We start from the raw sequence: 22628 nt of genomic DNA on the forward strand, positions 1-22628 counted from the left end.
GAATCGAGCTTTGAACTGGGGTCCTTAGGCTTCACAGGCAAGTGCTTAACCACTAAGCCATCTCTCCAAGCCTTAGTTTGTCTTTTTTGTTTGTTTGTTTGCTTGTTTTTTGAGGTAGGGTCTCACTCTGGTCCAGCCTGACCTGAAATTAACTCTTTAGTCTCAGGGTGGCCTTGAACTCATGGCAATCCTCCTACCTCTACCTCCCGAGTGCTGGGATTAAAGGTGTGCACCACCATGTCCAGCTTAGTTTGTCATTTTCTTCTGTCTTTAAATTTATTTATTTATGACAGAGAGAAAGAGGGAGAGAGAATGGGCGTGTGGGGGCCTCCAGTTGCTGCACATGAATTCCAGATGCATGTACCACCTTTTGCATTTGGCTTGTGTGGGTCCAGGGAAAATGAACCTTGGTCCTTTGGCTTTGCAGGCAAGTGCCTTAACTGCTAAGCCATTTTTTTAAAATTTTTTATTTATTTATTTGAGAGCGACAGACACAGAGAGACAGATAGAGGGAGAGAGAGAGAATGGGCGCGCCAGGGCTTCCAGCCTCTGCAAACGAACTCCAGACGCGTGCACCCCCTTGTGCATCTGGCTAACATGGGACCTGGGGAACCGAGCCTCGAACAGGGGTCCTTAGGCTTCACAGGCAAGCGCTTAACCGCTAAGCCATCTCTCCAGCCCTGCTAAGCCATTTTCTTAGCCCTAATTTGTCTTTTTCTTTGTTGGACTGTTCTAGACCTGCCACCTTATCTTCCAGGTTAGATATTCTGTCCTCTCCTTGATCCATTCTACTGGGGAGAGTTTCTACAGATTTTTTTTACTTGTTCTGCTTTGCATTTCTAAGTATTTCCAATTGGTGTTTCTTTAGTATTTCTAGTTTCTTACTCATGTCTTGTATTGACCTCCTTACTTCATTAAGTTGGTTTCCTGTGTCCTTTTGGGATTCCTTCAAGAGTTTGTTTTCTTTGATTCCTTTGATTTCTTTGGACATAGTTATAAACATTATTTTGAATTCTTTGTTAGGCATTTTATTATCATTCAGTCTCACTGTAGGTCATTTCTGATGGTTTTATAATTTTTGGTGGGATTATATTATCTTGATTTTTTAAATGTTTCTTGTATTATAATGTAGAGACTTTTTTCAAAAAATTTTTATTGACAACTTCCATGATTATAAAAAATATCTCATGGTAATACCCTCCCTCCCCCCACTTTCCCCTTTGAAACTGCATTCCCCACCATATCCTCTCCCCATCTCAATCAGTCTCTCTTTTATCTTGATGTCATGATCTTTTCCTCCTATTATGATGTCTTGTGTAGGTAGTGTCAGTCACCGTGAGGTCATGGATATCCAGGCCATTTTGTGTCTGGGGGGAGCACGTTGTAAGGAGTCCTACCCTTCCTTTGGCTCTTACATTCTTTCTGCCACCTCTTCTGCAAGAGACCTTGAGCCTTGGAAGGTATGATAGAGATATTGCAGTGCTGAGCACTTCTGTTACTTCTTTCCAGCACCATGATATCTTCTGTGGCATCCCAAGGTCACTGCTATCTGAAAAGAGAAGATTCTCTACCAAAAGTGAGAGTAGCATTAATATAAGGATATGAATATTAAGAGAAGTGCTTACTGGGCAGTTTGATAAGCATAGTATATATATTTAGCCAGACAGCAACAGATGTTACACCCCTAGGGCTCATGATTACCCCTGTTTTAAGTTTTCAGTATCAGGGATGTATTACCTCCTGTGGAGCGGGCCTCCAGTTCAATTAGAGGGCAGTTGGTTTCCACCATGACAGATGTGCCACTATTGCACCCATTGGCTCATTTGGCCTGGCTGGCCAAATATAAGGCTTACAGTATCCACTGTTGAGTATCTTCACTGGTGATTTTTCTTTCTCCCATTGAACTGCATACAGAATGGCTTCTTCTAGCTTTCTGTCAGCTGGTTAATGTAGAGATGTTTGCATCTGGAGTTAATTTGATGCTTGGGTTTTCTAATTATCTGCAGCATTCTTAGATGTGTAAAGGTGACATTATGTATCTTCAGGGTAGCAGCCTAAGGTGCCAGATGTGGCTCTTATATTACACCTAGAGTAACAGCAGACGTGACCCTAGGTGTAGAGTTTGCCTGCTATGCCAGTATTCTAGGAGGCTGGGTGGAGCAAGATATAGGTGAATTTTAAAATTCAGTTGAGCAATATATACCAGCATGGAATATTTATGCAAGAGGGGGGATTAAAGCAGATAGCTGGGGTGTGGCACATGCCTTTAACCCCAGCACTTGGGAGGCAGAGGTAGGAGGATCACAGTGAGTTCAAGGCCACCTTGAGACTACATAGTGAATTACAGGTCAGCTTGGGCTATAGACCCTACCTAAAAAAAAAAAAAAAAAAAATCTAAACAAAGCCAAAGTCCCTAAGGATGTGTTTTGACCCACACACCCTTAATTGTATGGACTGGGAAGCTGAGATTTGCGGTGTGTAACGCGTTCCAGGTCAGCCTGGGCCTGAGTGAGTCCCTGCCTCCAAGAAAGACAGAAGAAAATGACAAAAAGGCACTATAAATAAGGTAATATCAAAAGCAACAAAAGTAACCCCAAAACATGGCTTATCTAAGGATGGCAAAGGTGACCAAAAGTACATCAATCGAATCTAGCAGTAACCTGCCTCAGCATGGCAGGTGAGATTAGCCCTTCCACTGCAGGCCTATGTCGTTGGATTTGGGGCAGGTACTGAGGAAATGTAAGTAGGCCCTGTTACCTTTTGGGATGGCTTCCTGTCTCATCTATGCTGAGTACCTGTCTGGTTCCCACTTGGTTGCCCTGTGGGCTCAGCTAGGCTGGTTGGGTCTGTGAATCTGCTGCTCCAATTGGCTGCGCGGGATGCTGTGTGACTGAGTGGTGGCTCTGATCCCTTGGAGTCTTTCAGTTCACTGGGGGTTCCTGGTACTGGTGGCTGGGGGAGGGGAGGCTGAGGAGAGTCCCTGAAGTTGCTCTGGAGCTGCTCAGCTGGTCCCTGTGGTCTTCTCCTCCAGATTTCTTAACCTTGAAAGGAGGTTGGTGTGAGTGGAGAGTCCCTTCACTGGGGTTCTGCTCCTGCTGGCTCAGGCAGGGCCAGGCAAGTAGCTCTTCCCCTTTGGAGCTGTGGCTGGAGCTGATTTTGGCTGGTTATGTGATTGCTAGAAGCTCTATGTCTCTCCTGCTTCTCTGCTGAGGTTAATAATTCCTTTTGTAAAAATTAATTAATTTGGGCTGGAGAGATGGCTTAGCGGTTAAGTGCTTGCCTGTGGAGCCTAAGGACCACGGTTCAAGGCTCAATTCCCCAGGACCCATGCTAGCCAGATGCACAAGGGGGCGCAGGCGTCTGGAGTTCCTTTACAGTGGCTGGAAGCCCTGGTGTGCCCATTCTCTCTCTGTCTCTGTGTGTGTCTCTCGCTCTCAAATAAATAAGTTAATTAATTAATAATTTTATTTATTTATTTATTTGAGAGAGTAAGAGAGAGGGAGACACACACATACACACAGAATGGGTGCACCAGGGCCTCCAGCCACTGCAAACAATGCACCACCTTGTGCATTTGGCTTGTGTGGGTCCTGGGAAATTGAACCAGGGTCCTTTGACTTTGCAGGCAAACGCCTTAACCACTAAGCCATGCTTCCAGCTCCAAGGTTAACAATTCCTTATACACCTTCACTTTTCAGTAGGACAGTGTATTGTACTATTTTTCTGCTGTTTTCCTCCCTAGGCTCTTTGGCATGGCTACTATGCTGCCATCTTAACCTGAAGGCCACTGTTTTGTTTTTGAGACAGTGTCTCTTTTGGGGGGGCAAGGCTGGCCTAAAAATCTTGGCAATCCTCCTGTCTCATTCTCAGCTTTCCAAGCGCTGGGATTATAGGCTCACCTTCTGCTGTAATTAAAGGACTTAAGTTCCATCAGACATGTCATATCCTGTCTCTTTGACCATAGCCCACAGTAAGAAATATATTTTATAACACTGGCACATATATATACATATAAAACAACTATCATAAACAATACTTACTTTGTGTTACATGTTCTTATGTTCTACTTTCCTTCCTTTTTTTCCTTCTGTCTTCTCCCCTCATTGTTCCTCCCTTTTTTCTTCTTTCTTTCTTTAATTTTTTACTTTTTTTTTTTTCAAGGCAGGGTCTCACTTTATTCCAGAATGACCTGCAACTCACCCTGTAGTCCAGGCTGGCCTGGAACTCGCAGTGATCCTCCCTTCTCCCTTCTCCCTCCTCCCTCAGCCTCTCAAGTGCCGGGATTGAAGGCATGGGCCATCATGGGCAGCACTTTTTATTCTGAGGCAGGATCTCACTATAGCCCATGCTGACCTAGAATTCACTATGTAGTCTTGGCCTCCTGAGTGCCTGGCTTAAAGGCATGTGCCACCACACCTGGCTTTTATTATTATTATTATTTTTTAAATTTATTTATTTGAGAGTGACAGACACAGAGAGAAAGACAGATAGAGGGAGAGAGAGAGAATGGGCGCGCCAGGGCTTCCAGCCTCTGCAAACGAACTCCAGACACGTGTGCCCCCTTGTGCATCTGGCTAACGTGGGACCTGGGGAACTGAGCCTCGAACTGGGGTCCTTAGGCTTCACAGGCAAGCGCTTAACCACTAAGCCATCTCTCCAGCCCTTTATTATTCTTTTTTATTTATTTATTTATTTATTTGAGAGCGACAGACACAGAGAGACAGATAGAGGGAGAGAGAGAGAATGGGCGCGCCAGGGCTTCCAGCCTCTGCAAACGAACTCCAGACGCGTGCGCCCCCTTGTGCATCTGGCTAACGTGGGACCTGGGGAACCGAGCCTTGAACCGGGGTCCTTAGGCTTCACAGGCAAGCGCTTAACTGCTAAGCCATCTCTCCAGCCCTTATTATTCTTTTTAATGATAGTCACTCAACCAAATTGCTTTCACGAATCTACATGTAAGACACAATCTCTGAGACTGTAAATTATAACTTCTCTGAGCCTTAATGTGTATGTTTTTGAATGCCTGCATAGCCAATCTTAGTATTCTTTTTCCTAATATTAATGTCATGTGTGTGAATCTTTTTTTCTAGATAGAAATCTTCCATAGGTACAAAGTGTTATTTACACACACACACACACACACAAGTTTTTATTTTTATTCATTTATTTGACAGAAAAAGGGAGAGAGAGAGAGAGAGAGAGAATGGGCGCGCCAGGGCCTCCAGTCACTGTAAACAAACTCCAGATGCGTGCACCCCCTTGTGCATCTGGCTTATGTGGGTCCTGGAGAATCAAACCTGGGTCCTTCGGCTTTGCAGTTCAGTGCCTTACCCACTAAGCCATTCCTCCAGCCCAGTTTTTTGTTGTTGTTTTATTTTTGGTGTGTGTTGTATGTGTACAGGCAGATGCACATAACCGCAACAATATGGTCAAAGGACAACTTTCTCCAGGTGTTTTTCCTCACCTTCCACCTCCTTTGAAGTAGGGTCTCATGTTGTTCATGATGTCTTTACCAGGCTAGCTGGCCCCTGTGCTTCTGGTGGATTCTCTCGTCTCTGCTGCCTTTCTCACCCAAGGTGTGGCTGGGATTACAAACACCTGTCATAACATCCGGCTTTTCACGTGGGTGCTGGGGACCTGCACTCCCGCACTTATGCTTGTGAGACAAGCACTTTACCTCCTGAGTCATCTGTCCCCACTCTCCACACGAGGCACTGGGCAAGGCATAGTGGTTCACTGTGCAGTCCTAGATAGGCTGAGGTGGAGAATTGTCAGCTCGGCCTGGTTCTAAAGGGTGACACCCTATCTTGGAAAAATAGCAAAAAGAGGGGAGACTTGGAAGATGGCTCAGAGGTTAAAGTTGCTTGCTTGCAAAATCTGCCAACCTGGGTTTGATTCCCCAGTATCCATGTAAAACCAGATGTGCAAAATGGTGCATGCATCTGGAGCTCATTTGCAATAACGAGAAGCCCTGGCATACTCATACCTTCTTTCTCTTTCTGCTCATAAATGAACGAATGAATAAATTAATAAACATTTTAAAAAGAAAAGTGGGGTTGCAGGGATGGCTTAGCGGTTAAGGAGTTTGCCTGAAAAGCCAAAGGACCCAGGTTCAATTTCCCAGGACCCATGTAAGCCAGATACACAAGGTGGTGCATGCTTCTGTAGTGCATTTGCAGTGGCTGGAGGCTCTGGCGTGCCCATTCCCTCTCTCTATCTGCCTCTTTCTCTCTCTCAAATAAATTAAAAATCAATAAATAAATAGGGCCAGGCGTGGTGGTGTACGTCTTTAATCCCAGCACTCAGGAGGCAGAGTAGGATTGCTGTGAGTTTGAGGTCACCCTAAAATGACATTGTGAATTCCAGGTCAACCTGGGCTAGAGCGACAGGAAAAAAAAAAAAAAAGAACAAAGAAAAGAAAAAGATGTCGGGGTGGGTAGAAAAGAAGGAACTTTAAGCAGGACTTTAAGGAAGGTGTGTACAAAGTAGAGATCTGCAGCAAATGCAACACATTTTAGGGCACAGAGCAAAGAGAGGAGCGGGAGAAGGACAGAAGAAAAGAAAGGTGAGATTGAGAGCCCTGAGAGCCTGGCGGGGCCTTGGGATTGCAGAGGAGACAACTGAAGACAGAGCAGAACCTTCAGCCACAAATCTCTCGACCTGACATTCAGGGAGGTTTACCCATTCCCATTTCCATTTGTGAATTGCCTCCTGCACACCAGCCCTCAGCAATGAACAAAACAGACCAGTGCAATAAAAGTGTCTATGAGGTACCCATATATTAATGCTACTCTCACTTTTGGTTAGAGAAGCTTCTCTTTTCAGATGTCAGTGACCTTGGGATGACTCAGAAGGCACCATGGTGCTGAGAAAAAGTGACAGAGGAGTGCTCAGCACTGCAATATCTCTATCATACCTTCCAAGGCTCAGGGTCTATTACAGAAGAGGTGGTGGAAAGAATGTAAGAGCCAAAGGAAGGGTAGGGCTCCTTTCAACATGCTCCTTCAGACACAAAATGACCTGGATATCCATGACCTCATGGTGCCTGACACTACCTACACAAGACCATTATAATAGGAGGAAAAGATCATGACATCAAAATAAAAGAGAGACCGATTGAGACGGGAGTTTCAAAGGGGAAAGTGGGGAGAGGGAAGGAATTACCATGGGATATTGTTTATAATTATGGAATTTATCAATAAAAATATATATTTAAAAATTCACATTGAATAAAAAAAAAAGTCTCTATGAGGGTGGGTGGTGGGCTATTTAATCATCCAGCAGTTAACTGCTCTTTAGTTCTCTAGGATAATTCCAGGCACTGACCTGGCTGCTGTGAGACTGATGAGAATCACAACTAGATGTGGCTCTTGTTCTACTGAAGCTTGCACCCTGATAAGAAGGTAGGCACTAAACACATAAACTATGTGCTTAGTGGTAATAGTAACTTATGATGTGGTTATAAAATCTACAGGTGTTATGAAGAAAAATAGCTGGGTGTTAAGAGCCAATAATAACATGAACTCGATCTTTGTAAACTTGTAACCATGACCATAACTCTCCCAGGTTGAATTGCAGTTTTTGAAGCCCTTTCACATTCGTTGCTTCATGGTAGCTTCAACTCTGCATGTGGAGAAAGTTAGGAATTCTTAGCCTATTTTATGTAGGAGGCAACTAAGTCTCCACACATCTCTTGAGTCTATCCAGGTAGAAGGGAATCCCAGCTGGTTCCGACATGGGCCTCTGTGCTCCCTGGAGAAGGGGCAGATGACTGACTGCTTCTATTGTTTTTATTTGAGACAGGATTTTACAATGTAGCCCAGGCTGGCCTTGAACTTGTGACCCTCCTGCCTCACACTCCCTAGTGTTGGGATTACAGGCATGAGACACCTTGCCCTTCTCTGGCTGCTTCTAGAAACGCTCAAGAAGTCAATGGGCTGGAGAGATGGCTCAGCGGATAAGGCACGTGCCTGCCAAGCTAATAACCCAGAGTCAACTCCCCAGTACCCCTGTAAAGCCTGATGCACAAAGTGGCACATGCATCTGGAGTTCATCTGCAGGACTGGAGGCCCTGGTGCTCCCAGTTCTCTCTCTCTCCTTGCAAATAAATAAAATATTTAAGAAAAAAAAAAGTCAACAGTATAAAGTTCACCTTCCCCGCCTTTTTCAGCCCACAAAGCCTAGAGGCTAGTGAGGGGCTGCGGTCAGCGACAGGGAGGCTCGCGTCTTGGCCTTGGTCAGGACAGGACAGCCAGGAAGCCAAGGCAGGAAACGGCTGAAGCAGTACGTGATGTGGTATCCTCAGAGGCAGCCACAAGGTCCCAGGCAGTGAAAGTGAGCCGGGCCCCAGGTGAAGGTGATAGGCCAATGAAACTCCCCTCTGCATTCATCTCCGAGATCGGGGACCTGGTAAGGCATGCCACCTGCTGTATCAGCACATTGATCACAGCGTTCTTGAAAGAGAGGTTTCCAGATGACTTGCCTGCTGCCCCAGGAAGGAAGTGTTCTGGGCTTCAAGCGGGGGGCCTTCAGAGGTGTGGGTCAGGCACTTGAAAGTGAGTAAGTGATGACAAAGCAGCCAGGCAGCGGGGCTGCTGACACCGTGGGATCCGCTCTGGAGAGGGCAGACATGGAGCGGCACCTGGTCTTCACCCACACAAGGTGACAGCGGGAAGTCCTGTCAGCAGCTCCCATTAGCAATCAAAGAAGTGTCTAGCTCCGTAGCATGGCATTTTAGGTCTTCTCTGGTGTGCCCCAGATTCCCAACCCTGTCAGGTAAGTAGATATTTATAGCATGTGCACTGTGATTTCCACATTTACATCCTGCTACTCCCCTCCAATAACAAGGACCTGGACAGCCTCCCTCTACCTTTGTCCATCACCCCGGCCCCCAATTCTGTACCTTTGCCTAAGGTCTTTCCTTGCAGAATCTGGGCATCCCTTCCCCACACCCCTGCACAACCAAGCCCTTAATATTCTCAGGGTCATCTCAGTGTCCCTTCCTCCACAGAGTCTCCGAAATCAAAGTGACACCTACCCCACCTTGATCTAGCACTTCACCTCTATTCCCTGCTTTTTGCCTTTTCTTCTAGTTACTGATGGACTATAACCTTCAGTAAGCTATAGGAACCTTTGGTGACAAAGCCATTTGTGATTCATCCTTTCCCTACTGTCCCCAAAGTGCTCTATGATTGTTCATATATATATATTTGAGGTAGGTCTTACTCTAGCCCAGACTGACCTGGCATTTGTTATATAGTCTCAAGGTGGCCTTGAACTCACAGTGATCCTCTTACTTCTGCCTCTTGAGTGCTGTGATTAAAGGTGTGTGCCACCATGCTAGGCTTATGATTTTTTTAAAATTTTTATTAGCATTTTCCATGATTATAAAAAAAATCCCATGGTAATTCTCTCCCTCCCCCCAAAATTTTAAACATTTTTTTTTAACATTTTTAAACATTTGAAGTTCCATTCTCCATCATATTACCTCCCCATCATGATCATTGTACTTACATATATACAATATCAGCCTATTAAATGATTGTTTTTGACTGAATGACTGCTGGATAAATGGGTGGATGGACGGATGGACAGGATATGCTCCACAAAGGAGCAGACAGGAGGTGTGAGGAAGGGCCAGGATTTTCTGGTTTCGGTGGCCTGGGCTTGCAGGGCTAACACTGGGGCTGCTGGCAAGGTCCAGTGAGCCGACACAAGTTTGGATCAAAGCTTTGGAGCGAGCACTGACCTTTCTCGTCTTTGCTGTGCACACCTTTGTACTGGTCAGTTTTTTTTTCCCCCCCCACTAGATTCTTTCCTACACATAGGGCAGACTCAACACTTTGTGAAGGTTGGTGAATGAATGATAAAGGAGTTAATAGCTTCTGGCGTTTACCTCCTGGGCTGAGGTTGTAGCTCAGTGACAGAGGGCTTCAACATGTTTGAAACCCTGGGTTCAACTCCTAGCATTGAAAAAGAAAAAAAAAAAAAAAAAAAAAAAAAAAAAAAAACCAGCATTCACCTAATGCTACTTCCTGTTAAGCAGGTGCCCAGGAAACGAAATGAACATGAGCTATGAGCTATTCCTTTCCCTGCTGTCTGCCTCAATCTCCAGGCAATGACCAGTCGCACAACCCTCCAGGGCACTCAGCCTGCGCCGAGGGCACTCCGGGGACAGGGCAACCCTCGGGAAGCCGAGCTTGCGGGGAGGGAGGGCAATCGCTGCTAACTAGTCGGCTCGCCACGAGGCACACAGAGCTTGCGGAGTGCCTGCGTGCGATAAGGAAGTCACGGAGTCAGCGAGGTGAACACCGTGAACCAGCCCGGCGCCCGGACGATGGAGGTGGGCAGGTTTCATGGCCTTGGAACTCGCTGTCTTGGAGATGGGCTCTGGTCAGCTGCAGAGAGGACTCCTGGAGCTGAACAGTGGGGAGAGCAGCTGGGGAGGTGCATGGAGACGGGAAAGAAGGGGCCCCACACTGACCTTTCCAGCCCTCCACACCTCCACTGTCTCACGCGAGGCAGGCAGAGTGGGGCACCATGACAGCCCGTGTGCCAGAAATGCAGCCGCACGGAAGGCTGACCGAGAGGCTCCTCTGCCCTCCATGGCTGGGGAGCAGTGGCCTGCCAGGTGTGGGCGTGTCCTTGCCAGAAACTGGCTTCGCAGGACTGTCACTGAGTCATGATCCTGGAGTTTCTCTTTGCACGGGTCTTTGCTGGCCCTGTGAGAAGCTGCTTCCAGAAGGCTGAACCTCTCTGATGACAACCCTCATGGGAGCAGGGTGAAGGACAGGTACTCTCTTTTCCTCATTCTCACCTAGAACCAGCTGAGGTCACTGAGGTGTGTCGCCTGCAGCCATATCCTCAAAGGGCAGGGGAAGTGCTGCGGGCCTCTCTTCAACACCCCACATTTGTGTTTACGGGAAGAGAACAGGAATCTGGGCAGGGAAAGAGAATTTGGTTGCTCTCGAAGCTGTTAGTTACCAAACACACTTTGTTGTTTCAGGATATTTCAAATCACTTCTTCTAGCCTTGTTACTTAAAAAATTAATTTCAAGCCAGGCGTGGTGGCGCACGCCTTTAATCCCAGCACTCGGGAGGCAGAGGTAGGAGGATTGCCATGAGTTCAAGGCCACCCTGAGATGACAGAGTTAATTCCAGGTCAGCCTGGACCAGAGTGAGAACCTACCTTGAAAAAACAAAACAAAATAAAAAGATTAATTTCACAATAGAGAACAATTTATTTTTTGTAAATGAGTCACCCACGTGGGACTCTTTTTATAGCCTGCAGTGCCCACCGCAGGCCCTATTGAATCAGATTCTCCAGAAGCGAGGCCTAAGGCTGATACAGAGTGGCTTCCAGCCCCTTTGGCTAGGCAGCTTGGGTTACATGATCTTGAAGGTCTCTCACCTCTGGCACGCACTGGTTCTGGGACCTTGTCTTGGATGGTGCTTCTCTGCTCTCTTTCAGGACCTACCTAGCACAAGGTGGGAGTCTGTTCTCATTCCTGCCACACCGGTGACTCAGCTCCAATAAGAGGTTTCCTGTTGGACTCAGTCTCACCCTCTGTAAGATTTAAAGCTGGGTGTGGTGACACACGCCTTTAATGCCAGCACCCAGGAGGCAGTGGTAGGAGGATTTCTCTGAGTTCGAGGCCACCCTGAGACTACATAGTGAATTCTAGGTCAGCCTGGGCTAGAGTGAGACCCTACCTTGAAAAAAAAAAAAAAAAAGATTTGAGGGTCTAAATTCAGTGGTCCAGCAGCTATTTTAAGACCTATTTTTATTTATTTATTTATGACAGAGAGGGGGAGAGAGAGAGTGAGAATGGGTCCTGGCCACTGCAAACGAACTCCAGATGCATGCACCACCATGTGTATCTGGCTTACATGAGACCTGGAGAATCGAACCTGGGTCCTTAGGCTTCGCAGGCATGCACCTTAACCACTAAGCCATCTCTCCAGCCTGTCAGCAACTACTGATTGGACATTTACTTTGGCAAAGGTTCACCGGGTTTGAGTCTGAGTCACCCACTTGGTAAAAGATGAGGGTTACAAAGTGAGGGCGGAAGGGGGCTGCTGCCAGGCAACAGGTGTGTGTTACCTAAACTTCCGTGGATGTATGCCATAGGTCCTAACTTAGAACTAGCGTGAAAATGTTCTTGCCTCAAACTCTCTCCCCACCCCTGGCAGCTGTGGCTGGTCTCTACAACAACACACAGACCTCCTGGGTTCAGAAAGGGAACTGTATGCAAAGCTGGTGGAATAAAATTTATGAGCTTATGAGATTCAACTGTCCCATTCAAGATAGCACAGCCACTGGGCGTGGCGATGCATAACTCTAGTCTTAGCACTCTGGGGGCAGAGGTAGAAGATCTGCTGTGAGTTTGAGGCCAGCCCGGGACTACATAATGAGTTCCAGGTCAGCCTGGGCTAGAATGAGACCCTCTCTTGAAACAACAACAAAAACACAAAATAACAATAAATCAATAAGGATGCCCAGGTGTCTGCATGAACAATTCAGCTTGTGAAGTTCTGAATTCAAATAATATAAATCAGAAGTTCCATGGCAAGAAGTATGTGAGGCCAACACAAGGAAAAACCACACAACCTCCCCAAGAGAGCACCGAGTATGTTTCCACGTGGGGCGACTCACTGGGTGAAGATGTTAATCTTCAGGAATGTGGAATGGGTGGAAGTGTTTTGGGAAGTTTGCCTGAAAGAATAAAGAGATAAGCATAGTTCTTTTTTGCTTTTAGAAAATAAGAAACAATGAGGTAGGAGTTGCCCTATCAGAAATAGTGCTCGTGTGATCAAGAGTTTTTAGAGTCAGGGCTGGAGAGATGGCTTAGTGGTGAAGGCACTTGCCTGCAAATCCAAAGGGCCTAGGTTTGATTTCCAAGGACTCACATAAAGGCAGATGCACAAGGTGGTTTGTTTGCAGTGGCAGGAGGCTCTGGCGCATCCATTCTTTATCTACCTGTCTTTATCTACCTCTCTTTTTCCCCCCTCTCTCTCAAACAAGTAACCAAAAAAAAAAAAAAAAAAAAAAAAAAAAAAAAACAAGGGCTGGAGAAATGGCTTAGTAGTTAAGGCACTTGCCTGCAAAGCCAAAGGACCCAGGTTCGATTCCCCAGGTTCCATGTAAGCCAGATGCACAAGGTGGTGCATGCATCTGGAATTTGTTTGCAGTAGCTGAAGGCCCAACATGCCCATTCTCTTTCTATCTGTTTCTCTCTCTCCCTCCCTGAAATAAATAAAATAAATTTAAAAAATAAAAATAAATAAATAAAAATAAAAATCCAGGTGTGGTGGTACAGGTCTTTAATCCCAGCACTTGGGAGGCAAAGATAGAAGGATCACCGAGTTTGAGGTACCCTGAGACTACATAGTGAATTCCAGTTCAGCCTGGACTAAAGTGATACCCTACCCTGAAAGTAAAAATATATAATAATAAAGTAAAAAACATAGTCAAAGCCTGGGCTTTGGTAGTCCCAATGAGCAAGACTCAGCCACCAATAAGTAATAGTGAAAAGCAGGAATGAGGAGATTTGTTCAAGGTGGTCATATTGGGAAGAGGAACAAATAAAGGGATCCAATGCCTCCCCCGCCAATCCTACCATCAAGGTTCAGACAAGAGAGTTAGGTTTATATTTTGTTTATTTATATATTTATTTAAGAGACAGAGAGAGACAGAAAGTGTGAATATGGACATACCAGAGCCTCCTGCCTCTGCAAAGAAACTCCAGAGCATACACCAGTTTGTGTATCTGGCTTTATGTGAGTACTGGGGGAATTGAACCTGGGCTGTCAGGCTTTGCAAGCAAGTACCTCTAACCTCTGAGCCATCTCCCCAGCTCAAGGTTTAGGTTTCTATAAAAGACAAGAGGTGCTCACTTTGGCAGCACATATAATAAAATTAGAAAGATACAGAAAACATTAGAATGACCCCTGTACAAGAATGGCACAAAAATTGCTGAAGTATTCTATATTTAAAAATAAATGATTGAACTCTCTTATTCTACCTCGAAAATCCAAAAAGAAAAAAAGAATAAATGTTTTCTTACATGAAAATAAATAAATAAATAGGGAGCCGGGCGTGGTGGCGCACGCCTTTATTCCCAGCACTCGGGAGGCAAAGGTAAGAGGTTCACCATGAGTTCAAGGCCAGCCTGAGACTACAGTGAATTTCAGGTTAGCCTGGACTAGAGAGAAACCTACCTCTAAAACCAAAAACAAGCAAAAATAATGGGAGAGGGCGCCTGGAGAGATGGCTTAATGGTTAAGGCGCTTGCCTGTGAAGCCTAAGGACTCATGTTTAACTCTCCAGATCCCATATAAGCCAGATGCACAAAGGTGAGGCAAGTGCAAGGTTGCACATACCCACTAGGTGGCGCAAGTGTCTGGAATTCAATTTCAGTTGCTGAGACCCTGGTGTGCCAATTCTCTTTCTCTTTCTCAATAAATAAATAGGGGCTAGAGAAATGACTTGGTTAAAGGCACTTGCTTGCCAAGCCTGCTGGCCTAGGTTTGATTTCTCAGTACCCTCATAAAGCCTGATGCACAAAGTGTCATATGCATCTGGAGTTCATTTACAATGGCAAGAGGCCCTGGTGTGCACATATTCTTTCTCTACACTCCCCTTACAAATAAAAAATAAACAAATAAGTAGAAGGTAAGAGGTATGCATAGCTAAGCAGTCCTGGTCAAGGTGTGGTCCACCCGTTATTGACACAGCCTTGGCTGTCTCCTCTAGTTTATACTACAAGGTGGTCTGACAAGTCATCAGAATTGTGTGAGAGCTGAGGAGATGGCTTAGTAGTTAAGGCATTTGCCTGCAAAGTCAAAGGACCCAGATTCAATTCCCCAGGACCCACATTAGCCAGATGCACAAGGAGATGCATGTGTCTGGGGTTTGTTTGCAGTGGCTAGAGGCCCTGGCATGTCCAATCTCTCTCTCTCTCTCTCTCTCCCTCTTTCTCTGTCAAATAAATAAAAATAAAATATATTAAAAAAAAAAAAGAAGAAGAACTGTGTGATATCTCTTCCTGGGAGGCAAGATCTCCTCTACCTGGAACTGGCGCTTTACCCTTTCCCTTTCCCCAGCATGAGATTTTAATTTTGGGGATTCAGTAATCTGATAACTGAAGGCAAGAGAGAAAGTGTTTCTTCACAATGTCTCCTCCCCTGGCTGAGTTGTCCCACTATGGGACTGGGAGTGTTGCTCAGTGATGGACTATTTGTCTAGCATGTGCAAGACTCAGGTTTGGTCCCAAGCACTAGATCAATGATAGATGATAGGTAGATAGAGAGATAGGGTGCTGAATAAGGAGTTAAGCTTTTTTTTTTTTTTTTTTAAGGTTGCTGGGTGTGGTGGCACACGCCTTTAATCCCAGGACTTGGGAAGCAGAGGTAGGAGGAGCGTCATGAGTTCAAGACCACCCTGGGACTACATAGTGGATTCTAGGTCAGCCTAGGCTAGAGACCCTACCTCAAAAAAAAAAAAAAAAAGAATTAAAGCTTTTGTTGGGCATGGTGGCATGCCTTTAAGCGCAGCACTCGGAAGGCAGAGGTAGGAGGATTGCCATGAGTTCCAGGCCACCCTGAAACTACATAGTGAAATTCAGGTCAGCCTACGCTTGAGCGAGACCCTACCTCTAAAAAACAAAAATGAAGAAAAAGGACTGGAGAAACGGCTTAGGGGTTAAGGCGCTTGCCTGCAAAGCCTAAAGAGCCATGTTTGATTCTCCAGATCCCACATAAGCCAAAGGTGAGGCAAGTGCAAGGTCGTACATGTCCACTAGGTGGCGCAAACGTCTGGAGTTCAATTACAGTAGCTGAGGCCCTGGTGTGCCGATTCTCTCTCCAAATAAAATAAAATTAAAATAATAATATAAAATAATAAAATAAAATGGATTTAAGCTCTGGAGGAAGAGAAGTTTATATCTGGTCCTGCTTCTCCCTGATCATGTCATATGAATTGTGTTCCCCTGAAATTCCTATGTTGACCCTCGAGCTTTCCTACTCCACCTCTGCACAGTGGTGTGGTCATGTGAGGATACCGTGAGCATGAAGGAAGAGCAGCCTCAGCAGACCAAGCCTGCTGGAACTAGAACCCAGCACCCAGAGCTATGAGAAGACAATTCCTGTTGTTAAGCCATGTTCTCTGATCTGTTTTGATATGGCAACCTGAAAAGATAAGATAGCCATGTATGAGAACTTCCTAACATCTTGCAGTCTCTGTTTCCCATACAGTAAAACAGGAGGGAGAGTATCATTAATATTATGCACACTAAATGAAACACCTTATGCAAAGCCCTTAGCACTATGCCCGCCCTTCACAGCTGTGCAGTAAATGACAATACCATGAGAACAAGTGAAGCACTGGGGAAAGAACACAGAAAGATCAATGGAGCTGTGTGTGGTGGCGCACGCCTTTAATCTCAGCACTCGGGAGGCAGAGGTAGGAGGATCACTGTGAATTCGAGGCCACCCTACCTCAAAAAAAAAAAAAAAAAAAAAAAAAATATATATATATATATATATATATAGAGAGAGAGAGAGAGAGAGAAAGAGAGAGAGAGAAAGATCAATGGGACAGAGCAGATGTCCCAAAAATTCATCTCACCATTACTAAAAGCTCAGAAGTGAGGAGACCAACTCTGATATTTTTTTAAGGTAAGGTCTCACTCTAGCTCAGGCTGACCTGGAATTCACTATGTAGTCTCAAGCTATCCTTGAATTCCTACCTTTGCCTCCCAAGTGCTGGGATTAAAGGTGTGGGCCACCATGTCCCGCCCAACTGTGTTGTTGGTTTTATTTTGTTTTGTTTTTTGTTTTTCAAAGTAGGGTTTCACTCTAGCCCAGGCTGACCTGGAATTCACTATGGAGTCTCAGGGTGGCCTCGAACTCATGGCGATCCTCCTACCTCTGCCTCCTGAGTGCTGGGATTAAAAGTATGCACCAACACACCCAGCTAAATATTAACTTTTGATTCAGGCAGTCAATAAATATTTTTAAGCAATTCTTGTATGTCTTCCATATGTTAGGCATGAAGGAAATGATACAATAGCAAATAAAAACACAGTTGGCCCAGCCACCCTGAGACTCCATAGTGAATTCCAGGTTAGCCTGGGCTAGAGTGAGATCTACTTTGAAAATCCAAAGAAAAAAAAAAGTTAATATTTGCTAAAGAAGAACTCATACATACATCAATAGTGTAAGAAAGTATTATTCACTGAACCTGGTAAAATTGCTTAGGTTTTTGAATTAGAATAATTTTGTCATTTTTATAGTAGAAAGGGGTTTAAAAACTCTTCTTGACCTTGATTCACAGTAAGAAATATGTGAGACAACTCAGGAACTACATACATAATATAAATTCCTAAATGAAACAAACTTTCATAAATTAATATTTATCCTTATGCTAGACAGACTCTACTCTCTACTCTTCTACTCATAATTATTATTTTATTTTATTATTTTTGTTTTTAAAAATATTTCATTTATTTATTTACTGGAGAGAAGCAGATAGAAAGAATGGGTGCACCAGGGCCTAGCCACTGCAAACAAACTCCAGATTGTGCATGCGTACTGGGGAATTGAACCTGGATCCTTTGGCTTTGCAGACAAGGGCCTTAACCGCTAAGCCATCTCTCCAGCCCTCTTTTTGTTTTTTATTTTTTAAATTTATTTTCAAGCAGAGAAGAGACAGAGAGAGACTGGAAGAGACAGACAATACATGTGCCAGTGACTCCTGCTGCCGCAAATAAACTCCAGGTACGTGCACCACACTGTGCATCTGGCTTTACACGGGTACTGGGGAATTGAACCCAGATCATTAGGCTTTGAAGGCAAGTGCCCTAGGTGGCACAAGCATCTGGAGTTTGATTCAGTGGTTGAGGCTCTGGTGCACCAATTCTTCCTCCCTCTGTCTCAAAAACAAAACAAAAATATGCTGAATAGAAAATTAATTAAAGAAACTAAAATTAAAAAAATAAAAAACCAAAAATACATACATATATATATATATGTATATGTATATATATTGACTGGCTGTGGTGGGGCATGTCTTTAATTCCAGCACTCAGGGGCAGAGGTAGGAGGATTTCCATTAGTTCAAGCCCACCCTGAGACTACATAATGAATACCAGGTCAGACTGGGCTAAAGCAAGACACTACCTCGAAAAACCAAAAATAAATAAATACATTTAAAAAAATAAAGAAAAGTCTGGCCTGCTGGGCGAGGTGATGGACTTTGCAGTGTCTATGGCTTCTGGGTGGGAGTCATGGTGCTGATGGTCAGGGTCACACAGAACTTTCCCTGAGTCAGTGGCTTTCTTGGTTCTTGTCTTAGGGATTTTGACAAATGAAATCAACAGACCAGAGTATCGAGTTTAGAAAAATTTTATTATAGAACTTAAAGAGATGGAGCTTTATATATCTTAAGAGAAGGAAAGAATACCGAGTTCCTCTACAGCAGGAGGGTGTTTCTGGAAATGGAAAATCCCACCTAAAACCTCAGACTGGGGTCTTTTAAGGAAGTCTATGGATGGGGGACTGAAATGATCTGGTCAGTTCTGATGCCAGATGTTTTATTGTCTCCAGGTTCTTAGAGAGTAATCCATTTACAGTCCTTTTTCTTCTACAGAAAGGAGAGATTAGACCTCTTCTGGTGAGGTTTTAGGAGAAAAGAGATTTTTTTTAAAAATCCAGATTCTCGAGGCTGGGGAGGTGGCTTAGCGGTTAAGTTGCTTGCCTTCAAAGCCAAAGGACCTCAGTTTGAATCCCCAATACTCATGTAAGTCAGATGTACAAGGTGGCACATGCATCTGGAGTTTGTTTGCAGTAGCTGGAAACCCTGGCATGCCCATTCTCTCTCTCTGCCTCTTTCCCTCCCTCAAATAAATAAATAAAAACAGAATATATATTTTTTAAAATCCAGATTCTCCCTCACAGGTTCAAGGCCATTCCTTGCTTTCACTCGAGGGGCACTGTCATCCCTAAACTGTCTTAATTATAACACACATTTGCTTTCATTTGTTTGCAAGCGCAGAGAGATAGAAGAGAGACCAACATACACAGAGAATGGATGCATCAGGGCTTCTAGCTGCTACAAATGAACTCCAGGTGCATGTACCACTTCATGCATCTGGCTTTAAATGGGTACTGGGGAATCAAACTTGGGTCATTAGGCTTTGTAGGCAAGCACCTTAACCACTGAGCCATCTCTCCAGTCTCCATAACACACTTGTAATACCAGCACTTGAGAGGCTGAGGTAAGAGTGTCATCAGCTTAAGAACAGACTAGGCTACATAGCTAGACATTGCCTCAAACAAATGGAGCCCCAGAAAATTCTGTTTTCTATCTAATAAATTAATTTTAAATAATGATGAGTAGCTACTAGCAGTTTGAAGAATATTACCTTATGGGCTGGGGAGAATCCTCAGTGATTAAAGGTGCTTGCTTGCAAAGCTTGCCAGCCTGGGTTTGATTCCCCAACACTATGATGCAAACTGTCAACTGCATTTGGTGTTCATTTGCAGCAGCAAGAGATGCGTGCATATGTGTGTGCAAATAAATATTTAAAAAGAGTATTAGGGGCTGGAGAGACGGTTAGCGGTTAAGTGCTTGCCTGTGAAGCCTAAGGACCCCATTTCGAGGCTTGATTCCCCAGGACCCATGTTAGCCAGATGCACAAGGGGGCGCACACATCTGGAGTTCGTTTGCAGTGGCTGGAGGCCCTACTGCACCCATTCTCTCTCTCTCTGTCACTCTCAAATAAATAAATAAAAATAAAAAAAATTATAAAAAGAGTATTAGCCAGGCATGGTGGCACATGCCTTCAACCTTCAATCCCAGCACTCAGGAGGCAGAGGTAGGAAGATTGCTATGAGTTTGAGGCCACCCTGAGACTGCATAGTGAATTCCAGGTCAGCCTGGGCTAGAGTGAGATCCTACCTCAAAAAAAAAAAAAAAAAAAAAAAAAAAAAAAAGAGTATTACGTCCCTCAGACCCTCCAGAGCACAAGCAGAGGGAGACCTGTGGGCCACATAAGTAAATGTGGTGGGGAAAACATCATCCAATACAGTTAGTTGATCAACCACCTTGGTAAATAAACCTTCATGAAAACCAGAAGGGCCCCAAAAAAGTCTTAGTTGGGTGTGGTGGCACATGCCTTTAATTGCATAGGGAATTCCAGGTCAGTCTGGACTACGTTAAGACCCTACCACCAATATATATATATATATATATATATATATATATATATATATATATATATATATATATTTCTTGTATTTCTAAGTGTTTCTGCTGGGCCAATGGAGATGCAGGAGACCTGGCCAGCCACCCCTTTTAAGCCCATACCTCAGTCTCATCCCCCAACAGGGCCGTGTGACCATGCGTGTGAAGACCCTAGCTAGTATACCCAGGTTCTGCCTCTTTTTTATTTTTTTTTCCAATAGTCACTCCTGGTCACCTGTCAGACATAGGGATGCACACACAGGTGATTTATCCTCTCCTTGGGTGAGATGCCTTAGGAAGAGACTTACAAAACCCCCAGAAGTCAACTGAGAATGATTGGGAAATAAATTCCAAGATTGGGCTGGAGAGATGGCTAAGCAGTTAAGGTGTGCTTGCCTGAGAAGCTTAATGACTCGGGTTTAATTTGTCAGGATCCAGTGAGACTGCTTTATAGGAAATGTCTGACAAAGATTTCAAACGAATGATTATAAATATGTTCAAGGAAATCAAACAGGAAATCAAAGGAATCAAAGAAGACACAGAAACCAATTTAATGAAATAAGGAGGTCAATACAAGACATGAATAAGGAAATAGGAATAATAAAGGAAAACCAGTCAGAAATACTAGCAATGAAAAACATAGAAAGTCAAATAATAAACTCTGTTGAAAGTTTCACCACTAGAATGGATGAAGGAGAGAACAGAATATCTAAACTAAAGACCAGTGGCAGACCTAATACAGTCCAACAAAAAGAAAGGCAAGCTAATAAGAAGGTCTAAATGGGAATTTCAAGATATTCAGGATGCTGTGAAATATCAAACATAAGAATTCAGGGTATTGGCTGGGCATGGTGGCACACATCTTTAATCCCAGCATCCAGGAGGCTGAGGTAGGAGGATTGCTGTGAATTCGAGGCCACTCCAAGACTACATAGTGAATTCCAGGTCAGCCTGGGCTACAATGAGACCCTACCTCAACACCCCCCCCCCAAAAAAAAAGAATTCAGGATATAGTAAGTAGAAGGAGAAGAATTTCACTACAAAGGCATAGTAGGCATTTTCAACAAAATCATAGAAGAAAACTTCTTCCAAACTGGGAAAGACATGCCAATGCAGATACAGAAAGCCTTTAAAATACTAAACAGACAAAACCTGCAAAGAACCTCTCCTCTCCATATTGTAATTTTTAAAAAATATTTTTATTTTTATTTATTTATTTGAAAGTGACAGAGAGAGAGAGAGAAAGAGAGAGAGAGAGAGGGAGGGAGGGAATGGGCATGCCACAGTCTCTAGCCACTGCATATGAACTCCAGACACGTGCACCCCCTTGTGTTTCTGGCTAACGTGGGTACTGGGGAACTGAGCCTCAAACCGGGGTCTGTAGGCTTCATAGGCAAGCGCTTAACCACTAAGCCATCTCTCCAGCCCGCCATATTGTAATTAAAACAATTAAACTACCAAACACACAAACCAAAGAAAATATACCGAAAGCAGTTAGAGAGAAAATGCAAGTCACTTATAAAGACAAATCCATCAGGAAAATAGCAGATTACTCAACACAAATTTTAATAGCCAGAAGGGCTTGGAATGATGTAATCCAAGTTCTGAAAGATAACAATTGTCAACCAAGAATTCTTTACCCAGCAAAGCTATCCATCCAAATGGATAGAGAAATAAGTACATTCCACAACAAATACAGGCCAAAGGAATATATGACAACTAAGCCACCTCTACAGAAAATGCCTGAAGGGATTCTTAATGCTGAAGAAAAAGGAAAGCACATATATGAAAAACAGGGAAAATTAATCACACCAAAAAAATAATTAATACAAGAGAGTAAAAGGAAAAAAGGAAGCACTATGAAACAAGAATAATAGCTAGTACAAATACATACTTTTCAATAATAAGTCTTAATATCAGTGGCCTTAATGCCCCAATCAAACAACACAGTCTTGCAGATTGGATTAAAAGGCAGGATTCTTCTGTTTGTTGCCTCCAAGAAACTCATCTCTCCATAAAAGACAGACAATATCTTAGGGAGAAAGGATGGAAAATGGTATTCCAAGCAAATGGGCCCAGGAACGAAGCAGGGATTGCTATCCTAATATCTGACAGGATAGACTTCAAGCCAAAATTAGTGAGGAAAGACAAAGAAGGTCATTTTATACTGATTAAAGGAACACTCCAACAGGAGGACATTACAATCCTAAACATATATGCACCTAACATGGCTGCTCCCAATTTCATCAAACAAACACTATTAGACTTAAGGTCACAGATAACACAAAGCACAATTGTAGTGGGCGACTTCAATACCCCACTCTCATCTATTGACAGATCATCCTGGCAAAAATGTATAGAGGCATCTGGGTTAAATGATGTC

General features: G+C 44.1%; 1 non-coding gene and 1 pseudogene across 1 annotated transcript; one reads left to right on the forward strand and one right to left on the reverse strand.

The window, feature by feature from the left end:
* LOC123459440 overlaps positions 1–22628 on the reverse strand; it is a 43907-nt pseudogene that overhangs the window by 7667 nt on the left and 13612 nt on the right.
* Positions 13889–13995, forward strand: LOC123459699. The gene has a single exon (XR_006636457.1). It is a non-coding gene; the product is annotated as a U6 spliceosomal RNA (small nuclear RNA).

Source organism: Jaculus jaculus, chromosome 3 (genome assembly GCF_020740685.1).
Source record: "Jaculus jaculus isolate mJacJac1 chromosome 3, mJacJac1.mat.Y.cur, whole genome shotgun sequence".
NCBI lineage: Eukaryota > Metazoa > Chordata > Mammalia > Rodentia > Dipodidae > Jaculus > Jaculus jaculus.